This window comes from Triticum aestivum, chromosome 4B (genome assembly GCF_018294505.1).
Source record: "Triticum aestivum cultivar Chinese Spring chromosome 4B, IWGSC CS RefSeq v2.1, whole genome shotgun sequence".
NCBI classification, from domain to species: Eukaryota; Viridiplantae; Streptophyta; class Magnoliopsida; order Poales; family Poaceae; genus Triticum; species Triticum aestivum.
The window spans coordinates 179,227,380-179,250,587 of NC_057804.1; the positions used below are offsets into that span (position 1 = coordinate 179,227,380).

The 23,208-nt window shown below is 47.3% G+C and overlaps 1 long non-coding RNA gene across 1 annotated transcript; it reads left to right on the forward strand.

The window, feature by feature from the left end:
- Positions 1 to 5,055: 5,055 nt before the first annotated feature.
- LOC123091692 (uncharacterized) lies at positions 5,056 to 8,903 on the forward strand. The gene is made up of 2 exons (XR_006443415.1): positions 5,056 to 7,948; positions 8,728 to 8,903. It is a non-coding gene; the product is annotated as an uncharacterized lncRNA (long non-coding RNA).
- Positions 8,904 to 23,208: the final 14,305 nt, after the last annotated feature.

Consider the following 23,208-nt stretch of genomic DNA (forward strand, 5'->3'; position numbering starts at 1 on the left):
AGAATCTATCTACATACTTTGTAGGAGGATCGTCCGGCGTTGTCCCCGCGTTGACCTCCGCCCTTGAGTCTGGCCTCGGAGTCCGGCTGGTAGAGGCGTGGCCGGCAGGCTCTCTGGATATAGCCCGACGAGCGCTTTTTCTGCTAGGAAACAATGGACATTGTTATATTTTAACAACGATAATTACGTAGCAGGTTTTTAATCATACCTTTGCAATGGCATCTCGGTCCTGACCGCCTTCCTTTTAAGCCTACATGGCTTCGGTGTCCCTTGTTGACGAGTCACCGCGGGTTCGGCGAGGCGTCCCGATGGCCTTCCCTATAAAACACAATACATGTGCGGTGGGTAAGGCGCAAAGAGGGAATCCTTCTTGGAAGTTGGGACTCCGGTTTTACTTACCTGAGATACAGGGAGCAGGCCAGGATAATCAGCTATGATGGCCACCAACGCACCATCGCAGCTCAACTGATAAAATGTCAGGTCGACGAGCTCCACAAATATGTTCGGATCTTCTTTGAGTCCGGGGTCGAGGGCCCGGTCGGGGTCCTCTGGCTGTGGAGACGGGCTGTGAACCTCCCTCATAGCTTTTCACAGTTCCTACTATGAATTGACAAGGTAAACATTTGTGCTAAAGGACGCGTGAAAGACTGGAATAAAAGATAGCAGCTCACCCAACTTGGGGGGGTTGTACATGGAGAATCCATCCTGCGGCTTAATGTGGATGAACTCCTCTTCTCCTTTGAACAAATCGGACAATATTTTCGCCAGAGCGGCGGCGGAGTCCGGACCTTTACGGCTGCAACGGGTGGCGTCGTCTTCTCCATTGAAGTGCCACATGGGTTTCCCCTGATATTGAAGTGGCTGCACTCCCCGCATTATACATATAGACATAACCTCGATTATTGTCAGTCCTGATTTGGCCAGTGTCTTTATCTGTCCATCAGGAAAAGGATCTCTCTGTTATCTTCCTCCTGGGGGCTCTGGGGGCGCCAGTGTGGCGTTTCTTCAACGGGGCGTTTGCAAACTTGGGAAGGCCCAACGGAATAGGGTCCGGAAGAGGGACGTCCTCCATGTAAAACCACTCCAAAGGCCAGTCTTCGGATATCTTCTTCGGAGTACCGGACAGGTATCCGGTCCCGACGATGCGCCAATTTCGGCTCCACCCACTTGATATATCGACCCCTCCTGGGTACGAGGTACAAGGCAGAATAGCCTCTTCCATAGCTCGAAATGAGCTTCGCAACCTAGAAATAGCTCGTAGAAAGCGACGTAGCCTGGGATATGCAGTATGGAGGTTGGGGTAAAGTTATGCAGCTGGAGGCCGTAGAACTCCAGGAGCCCGCGGAGGAAAGGATGGATTGGAAATCTGAGTCCCCTCAACAGATAAGGGACAAAGCATACCTGCCCCCCCCTTGGATGGGTTGGGAGAACTCTACGCTTGCTCCCCGCCATTATAAGTGGCTAGTCCAGCTCGGACGGGGACCATGTACGCAGGCGGGAGAAACCCCTGGGTCAGCAACTCTACTAGTCGGCTATGCGGGACAGAACACTTCTCCCAATTCCCTGGCCTAGTGCTACGGGAGCGAGAGGAGGAGCTGCGGCGGCCGGCCATGATGGGATGGCTTCTTCCGGGCGCGTTCTGATGAATACTCGCTGGGGGAGAATGGTGTGATTTGGATCTGAGGATCCCCGTCTCTTTAAATAGGCGATTTACTTGCATGGTCAGGGTGGCAAATGAAAAAATGCCCCGACTTCTCGCATTCGCTCGACACATGGATATAGTAATTATTGAAGCACAAAAGCCGAGGAGTGCAACATCAATGGGAAGCCGGACACTACTAGTAACAACAGGTGCTCTAGGGAATTTGGAGAAGAACCCGCCTTGCAATGCCGAAGACAATCTGCGTGCCGGACTCATCGTCATCGAAGCCTGGTTCGGGGGCTACTGAGGGAGTCCAGGATTATGGGGTCCTCGGACAGCCGGACTACATACTTTGGCCGGACTGTTGAACTATGAAGATACAAGATTGAAGACTTCGTCCCGTGTCCGGATGGGACTCTCCTTTGCGTGGAAGGCAAACTTGACAATTCGGAATGTAGATCTCCTTCTCTGTAACCGACTCTGTGTACCCTTGGCCCCTTCCGTGTCTATATAAACCGGAGGGTTTAGTCCGTAGGAAAACAACAATCATAATCATAGGCTAGCTTCTAGGGTTTAGCCTCTATGATCTCATGGTAGATCAACTCTTTTAATACTCATATCATCAAGATCAGTCAAGCAGGAAGTAGGGTATTACCTCCATTGAGAGGGCCCGAACTTGGGTAAATATAATGTCCCCCGCCTCGTGTTACCATTAACCTTAGACGCACAGTTCGAGACCCCCTACCCGAGATCCGCCGGTTTTGACACCGACAAACGGTGCCAGAAAAGAGTCTTGATGACCCACAAGTGTAGGGGATCTATCGTAGTCCTTTTGATAAGTAAGAGTGTCGAACCCAACGAGGAGCAGAAGGAAATGACAATCGATTTTCAATAAGGTATTCTCTGCAAGCACTGAAATTGTAGGTAACAGATAGTTTTGTGGGAAGATAATTTGTAACGGGTAACAAGCAATCTTTATCTTTACTCCTATACTAGTAACATGCCCGTGCTACGCTACGGAATCACATGAAATGAAGTGGAATCACAAAAGTACAAACCCAAACGTGTATTCTAGACTTTGGTCGAGAAAAGGTCAGGCTTTAGCCATAGCCAAAAAAACTCTTTGTAATATGACCCTATTAACATCACAAAGTTATGTGGAGCCTCACACCAGCTGCATTATGATTAGATATATCTTAGATAACACATGTGCACAACTATTTGCAAACCTAACACGCGTCGAAGTTGTTACATTTTACTTTACCAAGAAAACACACCAACTTACATATCGTTGAAGTGTTGTTGGCATTACACCACCTTAAGATTTCACTTCATAAATGAAACTTGGTTTCCGTTACAACAAGGATCATAAAAGCATTTGCCATCATTGTCCACGACATCATTCATGTAATATTAATCAAAGCAAAGTAACATAGTCCAAGCGCAACTCAACGTATCTTAATTAAAACATTGTCCTATTATTCTAATTCTCCAGTGCTTCATCCTCACTTGATTCATGGAGATTTTGGTCCAGGGAAATCATTATTGATCTTCCACAAAAAAATTGTAAGTATTTGATATACCATATAAAGCAAATAACAATATAACTTCAACCAAAAATTTCAATATCCTTTGCCTTAATTCACATGCTGCTCTGATATTCGGGTTAAACCGTTTAAGTGCATCCTACTAAAGTTTGTAGTATGCAAGCCACAATCTAGTTAATTAAAGTGCATCCTATTAGCAAAATTTATTTTCGCTTTATTACTATGTGCATAGAACAATGCATGCGCACTTATGCGCTCTGCATGTAACATTGTTGCCACGACAATAAGACGCTCCTTGAGTTTTTTCCATGTACTTAGATTATTAGTCACCAACTTATCCCATACAACTATCTTTGACAATATTATTGCTACAAAATCATATACAGGAGATGCATTAGCATCAACGGTAACAGTGACCCAGCCTCATATTTGCTACTTTATTAGTTAAGCAGATTTATGTGGAATTTAAAACAGAGGCCATCCACCTCAATACTGGCAGTAAAGTTGCAGCTTTGAACTATAGGAAATGCTAGTTCACAAAATTTTGGATCTAGCCCTGCAGATAATACGGTAACCTGAGGATACAAGTACTCATCCATGAGATTAGACATAGTCAACCATGTCAAGCATACAAACTTGCCCTGAAGATACTGTCCAGATTTGAAGCATGTACTTCAAGTGCTCGTTGTCGCAAGAACATGCACAGTTCAGACCCGCAGTGCTTGTCAGAATAAACATGGGACACCGGTGATATGCATGAGCACGCAAGGGACCCGGCCGGCGAAAGGCGGATGCTAACGTACACATCATCACCGATATTGGGGATGCCGTGATAGCGGAGAGCGGCCTCGAGCGCCCGCAGCTCATAAATAATGATTTGGTGTGTGACACTTTACAGAACCAATAGCATACCTTGCAATCTTCCAATGACTATTATCGTATTGGATATGACTGTAACCGGCAGCGTATTGGATATGACTGTAACCGGCAGTGGTGCTGCCGGATGCGGCAAGCCGCATTTCCTACCTAGTCACCCATCCCGGGCATGCCGTGATAGCGGAGAGCGGCCTGGAGCCCCTGCAGCTCAACTTGCTTGACAACGGCGGCCTGAACCTCCTGCCAGTTGGCCTGACCGGGAGTGCATGTCTGGACGGCACTATGATCTTTCCAACGAGATCAGCTAGCCATCTCTCTATCGGAGAAAGAGAGATTTATTCAGACCCTAACTACAACTACGACTGTAATATAAGAGTTGGGACGCCCGCTCAACTGAATTTCGGGTGAAGGGGTCGGCGTACATGTAGCGTTGGGCACTCGAATCCCACGTGGTGGGGTGGGGGCTCCTGTTTGAGGAACCAGGAACGCCGCAGGCATACGAGGACCAAAAGGTGCCGCGCCGGTGGTGGTGTTGCAGGTGGAAGTGGCCTTTCCCTCTGCGTCAGGCATCTCGCCGGCCATGGCGTGCGAGGAGACGAGGATTCGCCCAGCCAGGAGGCAAGCCAGGGGGATTGAGAGATGGGACAGGGCTGTGCTGCGGATGATGCGGGGCGTATTATCTCAAGTCTCGTTTTTATCGTGAGATGAGAGAACGAGAAACCTCCAGAGTTAGCTTGAGTACAACCAGTTTCATTCCGAGCCTTAGATTTTAGATCGTACGGTGCAAATGACACAAAGGCAGACACACCATCACCACCAACTCACATTTTTATAGGAGTAGAGAAAAAAATCAAGTTGGTGGTGATGGTGTGTCTGCCATCAATCATTTTCGACCATCAGATCTATATCTGACGCACAGAAGCAACCCACTTCACATCGTACAAAAGAAAGCTTATTCTCTACATCCCGCTCCATTCATCCAGACCTTATCCAACAGAAGTACTCGATCCTTCTCGAAAAGGGAAGAAGCATGGAACCAAACTGGCCGCTGCCGCTCCACACGCCACCGGCGCTGGTCGCTCCAAACGCCTCTCCTGACTCCACTCTGGCTCAGCAGCTCCACCTCTACCGCCACCCCTCCTCCTCCGACGCTGACATCAGCAAGTACGCCGCCGGCGCGGCCCATCCCCCAAGTCGACGACACCTGTTGTTGCCTCCTCTTCTGAGTTCTGATGCAGCAGCCCCGCTGCCCACCACCTCTTGCCCCTACCCCATCTCCATCAATGTCCACGCCGGCAAGTACGCCGTCGGAGCCGTCCGTCCGCCGAGTGCGCAATGCTTCTCCCGCATCCTCCTCTGCTGCAGAAGCCCCATCACCCCCCCCCCCCCCCCCCCCCCCGTCCTCGCTGTCTCCACCATCGCCGACCTTCGCGTATGCCGGCTACGCGCTACACATCCTCGGCGGCCTCGCCGACGTGCTCCACGTTCTTCCAATTCGAGTATGAGCTGCTCCCCGAGGACCTCTTTGTCGTCTGCAATTGAAGCGCCACGAGCTCCACACCCGCGGCATCCTCCAATCGAGTCGGTCCGTCTCGGAGATGGCTGGTCTGATCCCTGGTTTGATCTGTGATGTTGACGTGGAGGAACTATGCTCTCCTATTGCCATCTACTTATAATATTCTTTGTCAAGGACCAAGGTATGGGTGTGGTGGCCGAATAGTAAAATATCCTATACGTTTCATCAGTTTTTGCTTCATATCTGTTAGACAATCCTTGCTTGTGCAAGTGCATAGATGTTCTGGTGGTAACAAATGAAACTGTCTTCTATAGTATCCATAAGCAGTGGCCACTGGTTTCAATTACTTATCCAGAATCTTCTTGAGGATGAATTTTGAGTATTGTAAATGTTCGTATATGCCTCCCTGAACCAGTATCCACACAGGCAACTCTATGTTGCTCTTTGTAGAAATACATCTAGAAGGAATATAAATTTTCTTACTTTCTCGGATAAGAAAAAGGAAGGCGAGTCCAACTCATTGCAAATTTTACAAAATGATCTACAAATAAGTCTCAATGTGTAGTCCAAGGTATAAAGGAAGTACAATTTGGTGGCAGTAAAAAAACAATTTATCTAATAGGGCATTTCATCTAAAATTGCTTCTCATGTATGGTTCTGAAGTTTGTGCAGAGGACTTCTAGAAAATATAACTTTAGATACTTGCTTTAGTGTTTATGATATTTTGGTATAAAAAAATCATACATGTGTTTAAATTATTTTTTGGTAGTTCTCTTTGTTACTCCCGCTGTTCAAAAAATTGGGATGGCGCCTACAGCAGGTCTCTTTGTCATGGAAGCCCCTCCTTTGCTTGGTAGCTCCACATCCAATTTTTCAGCTCACACGCCAATTTTTTTCCCTTGATGTCGGTTACCGGCATCTTTTTTTTTGCAGAATCTTGATTGATGTAAGAAAGTTACAAGAGGCCCGGTACATTTTTTTTTGTGTGTGTATATGCACATGTACACTCGCTACTTCTATATGCACATGATTCTGAAGCATCTCTTACTATACATTTTGCTTTGTTTAAATACACTACAAGCTCAGTTTTTTCCTTTGTCTGAATGTAACACAGGCAATTATGTATGCAGCAGTGATTATGTGATGTCCTTTATATAAAATCGCATGACTTCGTCAGACATATGCACATATATACTCAGTATCAGCTCCAACTACACTTGGATTTTTGGTTCTCACCAAATCACTGAAATATTTGAAAATTCATGATTTACATGGAAGGTCCAAAAGATGTTCGATAAGCTTAGGAGTTTTCCGGAGAAACCCTTGGATTTAGGTCTGAAGCTGAAGAACTACAAGGTCAAAGAAGCAGCAAGTCGTACGCCCCAAATGTTATAGCCCTCGTGCCAACAAAGTGCTAAAGGAAAACAAAAAGGGTTGGTATCCTGTACTTTACCGCCTGGCAAAACAATCTGCTTGCATATTTCTTAATTTTCGTACCCAACCATTTATGTCCAACTTGCAATGAATGGTCGACGGCAGTAACATGCCCAACATAACTTGCCCCAATGGTATGCCATATGCTCGAACAAGTTTATTTATACCATCATTACATATGTCGTTCCTGGCGGTGCTGATGCCAATTACCCTGAGCCATTATGCCTGCTCCTAACCGCAGTCATCCCTCCATAAGTTATGTGTTTCTCCTATCAGATCCAAGAATTTGGTCATTTTTTGGAGTAGAGATGTGTATCAGATACGTGTGCGATTGAAACCGTGCTCTCTCCTAAACATGTGATTTGCTAAATGTTTAGAATGAATCGGTTGCGGATCCGCATAGCACCTTGTGAGCTGCACATTTAGACTTTCTGTTTGATTCCTTGTAGAAGCTCGCAGTTCATCCTTGCTGAAATTCACTGTACTCCATCCCTCGGGCTGGTACCAGATTTGCTATTCAGTATCTAGACCATATTTTAATTGTGACGTGTGTCAGATTTTTGTACTTGGCCTGATTTGGTGTAAGGCAAATAGGGGATCATGATCAAGGATGACTAAATGTATTATTTAGTAGATAAGTTCTCGAGTCCCACACTTTGTATCAAGTACTTTAACTTCACAGTCTTCGGAAAAAATATTAGTCTGTGTTTAACATAATTTGAAATAATCACTTTTACAAAAAAACATATGCGTACTTGTGTTGTTGTGTGAGATCTACTTGGAAGTGCTATATGATAAAATATATGTAGCATTAATAATATCCTTCTGATTTGTGGTCTGATATGTGCTAATGAGTGCAGTGTTGCTTGTAGATAGATTTTTCATGACTTCAAGTTGTGCCTTCCAACTCCAAGATGATGTGTCCCAAAGCCCGTGAGTTCATATCTCACTTTTAATCTCTCAAGTAAATTTTGATATTGTGTAAGTTCTATAAGGTTGAAATCCCATGGAAAATATCGCTATTCTTTTTCTAAGACACTCATATGCCTACATGAACCAGCAAATTATTGGAATGTTTCTTAAAGAAGTACTCCTTTGTAAACTAATATAAGATCTTTATCTATTACTCCCTCTGTTAACTAATATAAGAGCGTTTAGATTACTATTTTAGTGATCTAAATGCTCTTATATTAGTTTATAGAGGGAGTAGTTTACAGAGGGAGTACTCTTAATTGGTTTAGTTCCATGGCATAGCAAATCCTATCTGACTCTTATTTTGATAGTCGACCAAACACACCATATCGTGGGCTAGCATAGCATGGTCAGATATGAGACCGAGGGCTTGAAGTGGAGCCAGAGACTACGCGACCAAATTAGATTTTTGTGCATTATATGGTGTCTTGGCAGATTTGCATTATATGGTGTCTTGGCAGATTTAGATTCCCCTTAAAAAAATGCCATTGACTCTATGTTGAATACTATTTCGGGGTTACAAGGCAACAACAGCTAGACCAAATTCTGTAATTTAGCATGTTCAGCGCATTCTGGTTGTGAGTAGGTGTATTTTAGTTCAAGGATTATGTGTGCTTGTGGGCACTTGCAGTTTACGTTTTGTCAAATTTTGCTCAGTTGTTCTTGTGCAGTTATTTGATTACTATTTGACCTACATCATTCGCAAATATTTATGTTGTTGATTTTCCTTATTTTTGTAGGTTTGGCGAGATCTAAATGGTTGGCTTAGAAGTAGGATTTTGTTAGTTGAAAACTTTATGTTTGATTGTGCTAGATGTGTACCTATCAAGTATGTTTGATTGTGCTAGATGTGTACCTATCAACTATATGAGATCGATTTGATCAATGTCTCAGTACATTCTTGTGTTTTTTCTTATTTTTTGTGATTCCGTAGCGTAGCACGGGCATCTTACTAGTAAAAGTAAGCAAGGTGGCCTAATCCATTTTGTAGCAAAGGATAAGCCTGGACAAGTTCCTATAATGAGAAAAGCGCTCCCGAGGACACATGGGAATTATCGTCAAGCTAGTTTTCATCACGCTCATATGATTCGCGTTCGTTACTTTGATAATTTGATATGTGGGTGGACTGGTGTTTGGGTACCGCCCTTTCTTGGACAAGCATCCCACTTATGATTAACACCTATTGCAAGCATCCGCAACTATAAAAGAAGTATTAAGGTAAACCTAACCATAGCATGAAACATATGGATCCAAATCATCCCCTTACGAAGCAACACATAAACTAGGGTTTAAGCTTCTGTCACTTTAGCAACTCATCATCTATTTATTACTTCCCAATGCCTTCCTTTGGTCTCAAATAATGGTGAAGTGTCATGTAGTCGACGTTCACATAACACCACTAGAGGAGAGACAACATACATCTCATCAAAATATCAAACGAATACCAAATTCACATGACTACTAATAGCAAGACTTCATCCATGTCCTCAGGAACAAACGTAACTACTCATAAAGCATATTCATGTTCATAATCAGAGGAGTATTAATATGCATTAAGGATCTAAACATATGATCTTCCATCAAATAAACCAATTAACATCAACTACAAGGAGTAATCTGTTGGGAACGTAGTAATTTCACAAAATTTCCTACGCACATGCAAGATCATGGTGATGCATAGCAACGAGAGGGGAGAGTGTGTCCACGTACCCTCGTAGACTGAAAGCGAAAGCGCTAGCACAACGCGGTTGATGTAGTCGTACGTCTTCACGATCCGACCGATCAAGTATCGAACGCACGACACCTCCGAGTTCAGCACACATTCAGCTTGATGACGTCCCTCGAACTCCGATCCAGCCGAGCTTTGAGGGAGAGTTCCGTCAGCACGACGACGTGGTGACGATGATGATGTTCTACCAACGCAAGGCTTCGCCTAAGCACTGCTACGATATTATCGAGGTTGATTATGGTGGAGGGGGCACCGCACACGGCTAAGAGATCCAAGGGATCAATTGTTGTCTCTCCAAGGGGTGTCTCCTTCCCCGTATATAAAGGAGTGGAGGAAGGGGAGGGGGCCGGCCACCCTAGGCGCGCCCCATGAGGAGTACCCCCTTCCAAGTGGGAGTAGGAGAGGAGAGGGAAGGAGAGAGAGAGGGGGAAATGAAAGGGGGGCGCCCCCCTCCTTGTCCAATTCAGACATGGGGGGAGGGGGCCCGCGGCTGCCCTTGGCCATCCCTCCTCTTCTCCACTAGGGCCCAATAGGCCCATTAGTCTCCCCGGGGGGTTCCGGTAACCCCCCGGTACTCCGGTATATGCCCGATACTCCCCAAAACCATTCCGGTGTCCGAACATAGTCGTCCAATATATCAATCTTTATGTCTCGACCATTTCGAGACTCCTCGTCATGTCCGTGATCACATCCGGGACTCCGAACTACCTTCGGTACATCCAAACATATAAACTCATAATATAACTGTCATCTAACTTTAAGCGTGCGGACCCTACGGGTTCGAGAACTATGTAGACATGACCGAGACACATCTCCGGTCAATAACCAATAGCGGAACCTGGATGCTCATATTGGCTCCCACATATTCTACGAAGATCTTTATCGGTCAAACCGCATAACAAGATACATTGTTCCCTTTGTCATCGGTATGTTACTTGCCCGAGATTTGATCATCGGTATTGATGAGGATACAGACCTGGGGTAGGGTCATAGGCCTGACCTATACGTCCTGCCCAAGGTCACTACCCTAGAAGATAAGAAGTCCAAGAGGCAACGAAGAACCCCCAGTCAAAGGTGTCGAGTGCAATCCACTCGACCAATCATATCACTCGGATACCCCTCCTAATCATTGTCACTCGACCATACAAGGAATCACCTACCGAAGATCAGGAGTCACTCAGCATTGCAACGGTCGGGTGTTCACTCCGTAGTCTTTAAAGTCATTAATAGCACTTAAGGCTGGCGTTATCAGTAACGCCCCTACTTTATGTACATTAAGCCCCTTGTAATGGAGGATGGCTGGGGTCCTCGAGCACTCTATATAAGCCATCCCCTCCTCTGGGACAAGGGTTCACACCCCCTGTAACATCACACACATATAATCCAGTCGACCGCCTCCGAGCACCAAGACATAGGGCTATTACTTCCTCCGTGAAGGGCCTGAACTCGTAAATCCTGTGTGTACACCTTCACCATAGCTGAGATCTTGCCTCTCCATACCTACCCCCTTTCTACTGTCAGTCTTAGAACCACAAAAGTTGGCGCCCACCTTGGGGCAGGTGTCTTAGCGACTTGTTGGTGAAGTTGCAATTTTTCCGATCCCCATCATCATGGTTTCTGGTGGTGGATTGGCTGAGGGCCGCGAGATCCATCTCGGTGCGCTCGTTTTCATCGTCGACGACTCCGCTTGGCTTCAGGAAGCTCCCCTGGACGTCGAGGCACTCCCCGTCCGAGGGGCGACGGACTTTCGCGCGTGCTTTCGCGGCGTCCTTCTCCGGCAGCCGACGACCCAGTATCGGTCAGCTTTGACGGTGTCTTCTCTCCCTGCTATTCGCCGCCGCAAGCGATCCGGTCGATCGCGGCTTCAGTGGTGGGTGAGGCATGTGGTGGCTCGACATTCAGACACCCATCAAGTCGCGGCAATCGAGCCCGACAAAACTCTCCACGACCTGTTCGATCTGTCGACTAGCTCCACCGAGACCGCATCCGAGTGCGATAGCAGCGACCCTGCGGCTGAAGTATTGATCGTCGATGGACCATGTAGTCCTCCTGGTTTCCGCCGTGAAGACGGCGGTGATGGTGGCGGTGATCCGTCGTGCATCCACGAGGAATACCATCTCGAACCCCTCTCCTCACAGCAGAGGGAAGAACTTCATCGCCGCAACATGGATGCACTCCACACGCCCATCGTTGGAGAAACCCCCGAGGCTCGGGCCTTGGAAGAGGTGCGCTTGGCTAATTTGGCTGAGCACACTCGACTGGAGAACCTTCAGCGCGCTCTCGACGAGCGTGCTCGGGAGCGGATCCCTGAGTCCAGTCAACGACAACTTTTCCCGCCTCCACCTAAGGTATACCGCACTCCGATTCAAAATCTCACAGCTGCGGCCCGAATAGCAGAGTCAATTCAACCTTCCCAGTCGGAGGCTGGCAGAGGTTTTATGCAGATCCTGGCCTTACTCCGGGCAGCAGGAGAACAGAACACATCAGTTTCCTAGTCGCGGAATAGGATTCATAGCAGATCCATGGTAGCGGATATAGTTTAGTCGGCCCACAGTCCAAGATCGCCCCTGCAGCATGAAGGTCGTGGGCAATATGATCACTAACTCGACCGCGGCAATAATCATCGAGTGCCCACGCCTCCTCCGAGGAGTGCATCATATGTGCCTCGGTAGTACGATGATAGACGCCATCACAGTGGCGAGCGCAGAGCACCAGTCAACCCAAGAGAGGCAGGCTTTGATGCAAGATCTATCCTCGTTCATGGTCTAGTTGACCGGAACAGAGCGCATAGAGAAGACCCTGGCAGAGATCGTCCGACTGGCAGCAGAGTGCATGTTTCAGGTACAGAGTGTTTCAGCAGAGCCATCAGGGCTGCAGTGATTCCTCACAACTTCAGGTTGGCAACTGAAGTCAGTAAGTTCACTGGAGAGTCCAAGCCTGAAACTTGGCTTGAGGATTATCGAGTGTTTGTGCAGATTGGTGGCGGGAATGATGAAGTGGTAATGAAACATCTTCCTCTGATGCTAGAGGGATCAGCCCGAGCATGGTTGACTCAGTTAGCCCCAGGCAGTATATACAGTTGGGAAGAGCTTGCTCAAGTGTTCGTCGAAACTTTTGAGGGCACTTGCAAGCGGCCAGCAGGATTGACAGAGTTGCAGCATTGTGTGCAGAAGCCGAGTGAGACTCTAAGGGATTCCATTCAGAGATGGACCACTTTGCATCACACCATTGAAAATGTATCAGAGCATCAAGCGGTGTGTGCCTTCAAGGAAGGCGTCAAATACCGAGAGTTGGTCCTGAAGTTCGGTCAAACTGGAGATATGACTCTGACTCGGATGATGGAAATAGCCACCCGGTACGCTAACGGAGAAGAAGAGGATCGACTCTGCAGCGGAAAGGGTAAACCAGTCGGCCAAGAGGCTGGTGGGGGTAATTCCAATCAGAAACAGAAACGTAAGGCCGAGCCTGCAGCACGGTGAGATTGCAGCAGTGGCTCAAGGAAAGTTTAAAGGAAAACCTAAAGGGCCCTGGCCCCCTAAGAAGGTAAAGGATCAAGCAGGAAATAATGTGTTGGATTTACCGTGTCACATCCATACGAAGAAGGACGAAGAGGGTAATCTAATTTACCTTAAGCATACCACTCGACAATGTTGACTCCTGATCCAGTAGTTCCGAGAGAAACAACCCAGTGAGAGGGAAAAAGAGTCGGACAAAGACGAGGACGAAGAGGAAGACGACGGTTATCCGAAAGTCAATTCCACCCTGATGATTTTTGCTGATGTTGAGAGCAAGAGTCGGTTGAAAGTTATCAACAGAGAAGTGAATATGGTCGCTCCGGCGACGACGACCACATACCTGAAATGGTCTCAAACAGCCATTACGTTCGACCAGTCTGATCACCCTGCGCGTATAGCCACCCCTGGGAGGCAAGCGTTGGTGGTCGACCCAGTGGTCGAAGGCACTAGACTGACCAAAGTGCTAATGGATGGTGGTAGCGGCCTGAATATCCTTTATGCTAAAACCTTGAAGGGGATGGGCATTCCGATGTCCAAACATAGCGAGAGCAATATGAGTTTCCATGGTGTTATCCTTGGAAAGAAAGCCGAATCACTCGTCCAGATCGCCCTTGACGTGGTTTTCGGTGATTCCAAGAATTACCGTAAGGAAAAGTTGACATTTGAAGGTGTGGATTTCCAGAGTGCTTATCATGCCATTCTGGGTAGGCCTGCCTACGCACGTTTTATGGCTCGACAATGTTACATGTACCTCAAGTTGAAGATGCCTGGCCCCAGAGGTGTGATCACATTACTGGCAATCGGCAGAAAGCGGAGGAATGCTTCCACAAGGGTTCCAAAATTGCCGATGCATAAATGGCAGCAGTTGAATTTCAAGAATATCAGAAGAATGCAGATCCGAGTGATTTGCTCCGAGCTAAGAAGCCTACCATAGATTCTGCATTTCAGTCGTCTGGTGAAAAGAAGCCGATTCATATTCACCAGACCGATCCCAATGCCGCACCGACTCATATCTCAACGACACTCGACACCAAATAGGAAGAAGCGCTCATCTAGTTCCTCTGTGAGAACTGGGACATCTTTGCATGGAAACCTTCTGACATGTCGGGTGTACCCAGAGAACTGGCTAAGCACCATTTGCGTGTCGATCCCAAGGTAAAACCTGTCAAAGAGCATCTTCGGCGGTCCGCCGTGCAGAAGAGAAAGGCAATTGGCAAGGAAGTGGCTCGGCTCCTAGAAGCAGAGTTCATCCAAGAGATCTACCACTCCGAGTGGCTTGCCAATGTAGTCATGGTCCCTAAGAAGGACGATTCACTTCGTATGTGCATCGATTTCAAGCACATCAATCAGGCCTGCCTGAAAGATCATTTTCCTCTCCCCCGCATCAATCAGATTGTTGAATCGACTGCAGGGTGTGAGCACTTGTCTTTTTTAGATGCATATTTTGGGTATCATCAGATCCGACTGTATGGTCCCGATGAAATAAAAACAGCCTTCATCACCCCATTCGGGTGCTTTTGCTATGTCACCATGCCATTTGGTCCTAAAATGCCGGAGCCACATTCATGAGGATGATTCAGAAGTGCCTGCTCACTCAAATCAGTCGGAATGTGGAAGCATACATGGACGACATTGTGGTTAAGTCACGTAAAGGTTCCGACCTACTGACTGACCTCGCAGAAACCTTTGCCAACCTAAGAAGGTATGATATCAAGCTTAATCCGTCAAAGTGCACATTCGGAGTTCCATGTGGAAAGTAACTCAGTTTCCTCGTTTTTGAACGAGGGATCGGTGCAAATCCAGAAAAATTTGGTACCTTCCTCCGAATGAAACGCCCTGTGCGTGTGCATGATGTTTAGAAGCTTACTGGTTGTTTGGCCGCCTTCAGTCGATTCATTTCTCGTCTCGGTGAAAAGGCCTTACCTCTTTACCGATTGATGAAGAAATCTGATAAGTTTGAGTGGACTAATGAAGCCGACGCAGCGTTTGCAGAGCTCAAAACCCTGCTTTCCACCCAGCCGGTGCTTGCTGCGCCAATCAGCAAAGAGCCTTTACTGCTTTATATTGCAGCCACTGGACAAGTTGTCAGTACAGTACTCACGGTCGAGTGGGAAGAAGGAAAGGCTTACAAAGTTCAGCGCCCAGTGTAATATCTATCTGAAGTTTTGACTCCATCCAAGCAGCGATATCTACATTATCAGAAGCTTGTCTATGGAATGTACATGACCATGAAGAAGGTTGCACACTATTACTCTGATCACTCCATTACAGTCGTCAGTGACGCACCATTATCTGAAATTCTGAACAACAGAGATGCAACTGGTCGAGTGGCAAAATGGGCGATTGGACTCCTTCCATTGGATATCAAGTTTGAGGCAAAGAAAGCTATCAAGTCCCAAGCAATTGCAGATTTCCTTGCCGAGTGGATTGAGCAGCAGCTGCCGACTCAAGTTCACTCAGAGAATTGGTCCATGTTCTTCGATGGTCCAAGTTGCTGAATGGTTCAGGTGCTGGGGTAGTATTGGTATCTCCCCGTGGAGACAAGCTTAGCTATGTTCTCCAGATTCATTTTGATTCCCCCTACAATGAAGCTGAATATGAAGCACTTTTATACGGGTTGCATATGGCCATTTCACTCGGCGTCTGTCGCCTTATGGTCTATGGCAACTCGGATTTGGTGGTTAATCAAGTGATGAAAGAGTGGGATGTCAGGAGCCCGGCCATGACTGGTTATTGCAATGCAGTAAGAAAGTTGGAAAAGAAGTTTGAAGGGTTGGAGCTTCACCATATACCCCGACTAAAAAATCAAGCTGCAGATGAATTGGCAAAGATAGGATATAAGAGAGAGGCCATTCCCAGCAATGTGTTTTTGGAGCATATTCATTCGCCTTCAGTTCAAGAAGATCCTTTCACTGAAGATTCCACACAGCCTAAAAGCGCCACAGATCCGACTGAAGTCGAAATCCCAGTCGTGTCGACTTAGTCATGGAAGTTTTGGTCGTCACTCCCGACTGGACAGTGCCATACATCGCATACATTCTTAGGAAGGAGCTTCCAGAGGATGAAGAAGAGGCTCGACAGATCGTCCGACGATCTAAAGCCTTTAGTGTGATAAAAGGTCAGTTGTTCAGAGAAAGTGTAACTGGAGTCTGTCAGAAATGCATCACGCCAGAAGAAGGCCAAATGATCCTCAATGATATTCACTCGGGGACCTGTGGTCACCATGCGTCCTCTCGGACCATCGTGGCCAAAGCATACCGAGCCGGATTTTACTGGCCACAGGCCAACGAGATGGCGAAGGAAATAGTAGACAAATGTGAAGGCTGTCAGTTTTACTCCAACATGTCCCATAAGCCTGCGTTAGCTCTGAAGACTATTCCACTCGTCTGGCCCTTCATTGTCTGGGGATTGGATATGGTTGGACCTCTGAGGACTGGCAGGAGTGGGTTTACCCATGTGCTAGTAGCAGTCGACAAGTTTACCAAATGGATTGAAGCCAAGCCCATTAAAAACCTTGAAGCAAGTACAACTGTAAGCTTCATCAGAGAATTGACATTCAGATATGGTGTTCCGCACAACATCATCATGGATAATGGGTCAAACTTTGACTCTCACGAGTTCAGAGCCTTTTGTGCTTCCCAAGGCACAAGGCTCAATTACGCTTCAGTCGCCCATCCTCAGTCGAATGGGTAGGCTGAAAGAGCAAATGGATTGATTCTCAAAGGACTGAAACCCCGATTGATGCATGACCTCAAGCATGCAGCAGGAGCCTGGGTTGATGAACTTCCGTCAGTACTTTGGGGATTGAGGACAACTCCTAATCGGTCGACTGGACGAACTCAATTCTTCTTAGTCTATGGAGCCGAAGCTGTACTCCCGAGCGATTTGCTTCACAATGCGCCTCGGGTCGAGCTCTTCTCAAAAGAGGAAGCAGAACAAGCTCGGCAAGATGCAGTTGATCTCCTGGAAGAAGAAAGAGAGATGGCCTTGATACGGTCGACCATCTATCAACAAGACCTGTGTTGATTCCACACCAGAAATGTAAGAGGTCGGGCATTTCAGGAGGGAGACTTGGTTCTTCGAGTGGACCAGCAGAAACCACACAAGCTCGCTCCTGCTTGGGAAGGCCCCTTCGTCGTCACCAAAGTGCTCCACAATGGAGCATATCGTCTTTTCAGCGTCGAGCACAATAAAGATGAGCCATGCGCTTGGAATGCGGAGCTGCTCCGCCCCTTTTACTCTTAAGCATTCAGATTGTTGAGATGTAATAAGAAATACCTTTTAGTTTGATTATCAAAGACATAATTTTATAGTCTTCCGAATGACTGTTGTTCATTTTTTACATGTTCTAAAATCCCCCAGTGGGTGCCTTAGCCGCGAATCCGTTTCGCCTAAGTTGAAAAGAAAAATCCTACCGAGTGGTGAGCCAGCCTCTCACTCGGAGGCTTAGCTGCGAATCCGTTTCGCCTAAGTTCAAAAAATCCCACCGAGTGGTGAGCCAGCCTCTCACCAAAGGCTTAGCTATGAATCTGTTTCGCCTAAGTTTGAAAAATCCTACCGAGTGGTGAGCCTGCCTCTCACTCAGAGGCTTAGCTGCAGTCCAATACTCGTCTAAGTGTTAAAAAATCCTACCGAGTGGTGAGCCTGCCTCTCACTCGGAGGCTTAGCTGCAGTCTAGTACTCGCCTAAGTGTTAAAAAATCCTACCGAGTGGTGAGCCTGCCTCTCACTCAGAGGCTTAGCTGTAGTCCAGTACTCACCTGAGTGTTAAAAAAATCCTACCGAGTGGTGAGCCTGCCTCTCACTCGGAGGCTTAGCTGCAGTCCAGTACTCGCCTAAGTGTTAAAAAATCCTACCGAGTGGTGAGCCAGCCTCTCACTCGGAGGCTTAGCTGCAGTCCAGTACTCGCCTAGTTTGAAAGATCCTACGAAATGGTACGGGTCGGCCACGACCCCTCCCCCCGGGGCTACACCGTCAAGAAGAAGGACGAGATTGTGCGAGCGATCCTCACGCTCGTGGGCTGTACTCGCCTAAGTTCGAAAAATCCTACCGAGTGACGAGCGATCCTCTCACTCGGAGGCTTAGCTGCAGTCCAGTACTCGCCTAAGTGTTAAAAAATCCTACCGAGTGACAAGCGATCCTCTCACTCGGGGGCTTAGCCGCAGTCCAGTACTCGCCAAAGTTTGAAAAATCCTACCGAGTGACGAGCGATCCTCTCACTCGGGGCTTAGCTGCAGTACAGTACTCGCCTAAGTTCGAAAAATCCTACCGAGTGGTGATCAATCCTCTCACTCGGGGGCTTAGCTGCAGTCTAGTACTCGCCTAAGTTTGAAAAATCCTACCGAGTGACGAGCAATCCTCTCACTCGGGGGCTTAGCTGCAGTCCAGTACTTGCCTAAGTTTGAAAAATCCTACCGAGTGACGAGCGGTCCTATCACTCAGGGGTTTAGCTGCAGTCCAGTACTCGCCTAAGTTTGAAAAATCCTACCGAGTGACGAGCGATCCTCTCACTCGGGGGCTTAGCTGCAGTCTTGTCGTGGATTTGTCACGGCAGATGTCCTAGCGAAAGGACTTAGTCGTGGAGCCATCGCTACGAGTTTACTTGAAGGGGTTAAAGCGGACACAAAGACACGAGGGTTTTATACTAGTTCGGCCCCTCCGATGAAGGTAAAAGCCTACGTCTAGTTGTGATGGAATTGATATGATCTCGATGGCTAGGGAGCAAACAAGCTTCGCCTAGGCTCGAGTTGTGGTTGTCTGTCCTGAACCGCCACCGGGTCGTCCCCTTATATACACGGGTGACGCCCGTTGGTCCATAGAGTCCTAACCGGTTCATACTCGTATTCCGGTTGGTATCTCTCTATTCCTTACTTACAATACAAGTCATACATCAGGCCGGTTTACGGCTACATGTTCTAACCGACTACAGGCCTTGGGCCTTCATCTGTTTACGCCACTAATGAAGTTAACCCGGCCCAAGTAGGCCGGTTTACGCCTAGTGGTAATATCCCCAACATTAGGCCCCAGATTGATTTGAACTGGTTCATGTCAATCCTTCACACCATCTTGCGTCTTGGATATCTTCTGTTAATTGGCAAATCTCCATGTCGTCATCATTTTTGGTTGCTGTAAACCGGCATGACGTCATCAGTTTTGGTTACTGTAAACCGGCATGACGTCATTATGAAATCCATAACGCCCTCTTAATGACAGCTCCTGGATTCGCGCGTTTGACCTAGCTCGGTTGCCTTATAAATAAGACCGAAGGGTCATTTCCTTTCTCTTCCCCTTCGTCCCTTCTTCTTCTTCTTCCTCACGTCGCGGGCTTTGGAGCTCCGCCACCACCGTCGACCTCTGCCTCGTCTCGGGCCGCTGCATCAACCTGAACGTACCAGAGTGTTGCGGCGTCTTTCCGCATCTTCTCCGTTCCCGGTAAGTTCTCTCTCCTTCTTAACCTAGATCTGTTCTTAGGGTTCCATGTTCTTGCTATGTTCATTGCGCGTTCATAGCTGTTCTCTGACCTTGAATGCATCTGTGAACTCTTGTTGTGCTTAGTAGCGATCCCTTTAGCATCCGCTTGCTATTTCTCATCCAAGCTCATAGATCTCCCACACATATCCGCTCAATGGTTCACTTCTGTTTCCGCCTTAGTCTTCGAAATATTTCCTGTTTTTGTGAGCTTGCTGTAGATCCGCGGCTGTAACACGATTTTGTGAAATTTGTTTCTGCATAACTAGTTATCCATAGTTTCAATTGCTTCCGATGCTTAGGCCAGGCGGTTTAACTTCACCATAGAGAAAAAATTGCTAAACCGGTATATATGTCATTAGTCCCCTGGTTGAACCGCCAGAATCCATCTGATGCCGCGTTGTAGAAGACCGGTTTATGGGTACTGCCTCCGGTTTACCGTAATTAGATCAACACCTTTTTATCCGGCATGTCCTTGAACCGGATCACCTATTTCTTGTAGATCTCGTCATGGCCAAACAAGTGTACGAGTGCAACTGGGTTCCCTCCCGTGTCACAGAATCACAGCTGGACGATCTAGTCCTGATCGGCGCTTTGGATAGCAAAGATACGATTCACTGGAGGGTTCCTGGAGATGAATGTCCTCCCATGCCCCAGGAAGGAGAGGTCGTGGTCTTCGCAGATCACATGGCCCGGGGCTTCAAACCGCCCGGCTCTAAATTTTATCGGGATGTGTTAGCCAACTTTCAACTCCGTCCACAGGATACTGGCCCCAACTCCGTCACCAATCTATGTCACTTTCAAGTACTTTCTGAGGCATACCTTCAAGAGGAGCCTTCAGTCGAGTTATTTAGAGATCTCTTTCATCTAAACCGCCGTACTGAATTCACCGACGGCCCTAATACCGAACTGGGCGGTATGGCCATTCAGAAGAGGAAGGAAATCACCTATCCCCACGTCAAACTCCATACTCACCCCAAGGAGTGGAACGCAACTTGGTTTTATTGCAAGGATACCTCCCCTGACAATGAAAATCCCTTGCCTGGCTTCCGTCCGGAACGGCTCAGCAACACTCACCCTTTTCCACAAAGGCTAAGCGCCAAGGAGAGAATTAAATATGCCCCTCAACTGTCCAAGCTCCGGGCCTTCATGGCCAATGGTTTAACAGGAATAGACCTTGCACGCTGCTGGATATCATGGAGCATTCTGCCTCTAAGCCGGCGCCCTGGTTTGATGTGCGAATATACTGGCAGTGTCGATGACCCACTCCGACATATCAAAATCCAGGTCTCCGACGACGAAGTCACAGAATCTGTAAAGAAGATGTTGAATGAACCGGAGCACCTCTGTGCTCAAACCGGTCTGCTTCCTTACTGCACCACCAACGAACCGCCAGCGGTAAGATTTTACTTGCTTTATTATTGAACCTGTTACTGCTTTATCTGTCTGACCTTTAATTATTGTTGATCCAGAGTGATAATCCGTTTTGGAGCAAGAAGCTTTCACAAGATAAAACGGAGAAGGCAGGGCGGCCAACCCGGCCCAAGACCAAGGCTATCAAGAAACCAGCTCGTAAAAGAAAGACCACCGCTTCATCTGACCCAGCCATTGATGATGATGTGGGTAATCCGGATCTTGAGGTAGAACTTGATTCACTTGGCTTACTTTTTACCCGCCTTATTGATGATGATGCTTGTCAGGATGACGCTGAGGCCAGCAATGCGGGCTTCGTTGAGGTAACTATTCTCTCTTCTGATTCAGAAATCTTGCCTTTGCCAAAATCTCGCCGGACAAACCGGAAAGTTAAATTTTCTCATCCTCTTGCTTATTTGGATCCCAACTTTCTTATGAAGACCCAGCAACACGAAGCTCGCCGCACAACCCGGCACAGCGGCCAGGTAGTTACTTCTGCCGGTTTACCGAACAGTCCGGTTCGAAAACGCCGCACCGAGGTCTCCGACCTTTTTATTGATTTAAATCCTAAAGCGGGTTTCTTCCGTCAACCTCTTAATCCATCCGACTCCGATTACCAGGTCACTTCTCATTCATCGTCTGGTGAATCGTCGGCCACCCAGCTACCACCTTTGAAAACAGTTGCTGGGTAAGTTAAACCGAACATATGCTTCCAGTATACTGCGCAATGGCTTACGCTTTTCCTTGACTTTTTATTTTTCTTTCAGGGCTAAACCGAAACCAAGCAAGAAGGCCCGCCTGGATAGAGCGGCTGAAGAAGATGTGGCCCCAGAACATGACCAAGCACCGGATCATGAAGTGTTTACTTGTGAAGATATCCCCAATGATCCTCCTCTGCAAGACGACGTTATCCCTGAAGAAGGTCTTATTAATACTCCAGCCTCTGCTGATCCGCCTGCCAGCTCTGTCCAGATTGAGAAATCCCACACTCCTGCTGACAAACCGGCCGCGCCAACCCAAACCGGCGAGTCAAAAGATGATGATGTTGTGATTACCGGCGTAGGCCGCTCTGAACCCGGGAATCCTGCCACCCTTACCAGGCATACCATCAAAGAGGATTCTTCCCCTTTGAACAAAGGAAAATGGGATGTTGAATTAGAGACATACGCCGCTCTGAATGCTCAAGATCTTCACTCTGGCTATTTAAACCGGCTTTACACTAGCCGTGACTGTGAAGCTGGCCTGGTCAAAATGATGAGGGATAAATTTGAGGTAAATTCCTTCTTTCCTTTCTGCCATTGCATTCATCCTTGTAGCCCCCAAGGGCCGGTTTGTGACCTTGGTCAAACCGGGACTTGATCCTGAACATTTTTGAAATCCGTCGGCATAACCCTCGAGGGCCGGTCTAACTTAGCATAAGTAAACCGGGGCTCAAAAATAAAAAGCTGTCCTTAGAACATAACTTGATCAAATAGCTATTAGCCCCCAAGTGCCAAGTTGAATACTTGTATGGAGCTTGGGACTTTGTAATCTAGCAATATACAAAAAATTGAAGGTGCATTAGCCCCCAAGTATCAGGCATATAACTTTGTTATGTGGTTGATACTTCCATTTCTTGGATCGTCTGTGCAAAGCTTAAAATGCCATATGTATGCAGGCTGAGGTGAAAATCAAGGAGGACCGGATTGCCGATTTGCAGGAGGCCCTGAAAACCCAGCAGGCTGAAACAGATAAGGCCAAGCAAGAATTAACCAGCGCTTTGAGCACTGCTGAACGGCTGAAAGAAGGCTTCAAGAAAGAGCGGGCTGACTGGGCCACTGAGAAGGCCGGTTTAACCAAAAGAGCGGAAAATGCTGAAGCGGCCCTTAAACCGGTGGTGGATGAACTGACGGCCGTACAGCGGCAAATACACTCCATGACTGCTGCAATCTTTGGTAAGCTCCTTGTAACTTCTGTGATAAATTTGAATCTGCTGTATCGTAAATCCGGTTTGAGACCATTCCAATCTTGTTGTAGGCACACGTATTGGGCACTTAGGAAATGATGTGCGGAAGAAATTGAAAGCTGCCTACACCTTGGTGGAACAATTGTATACCG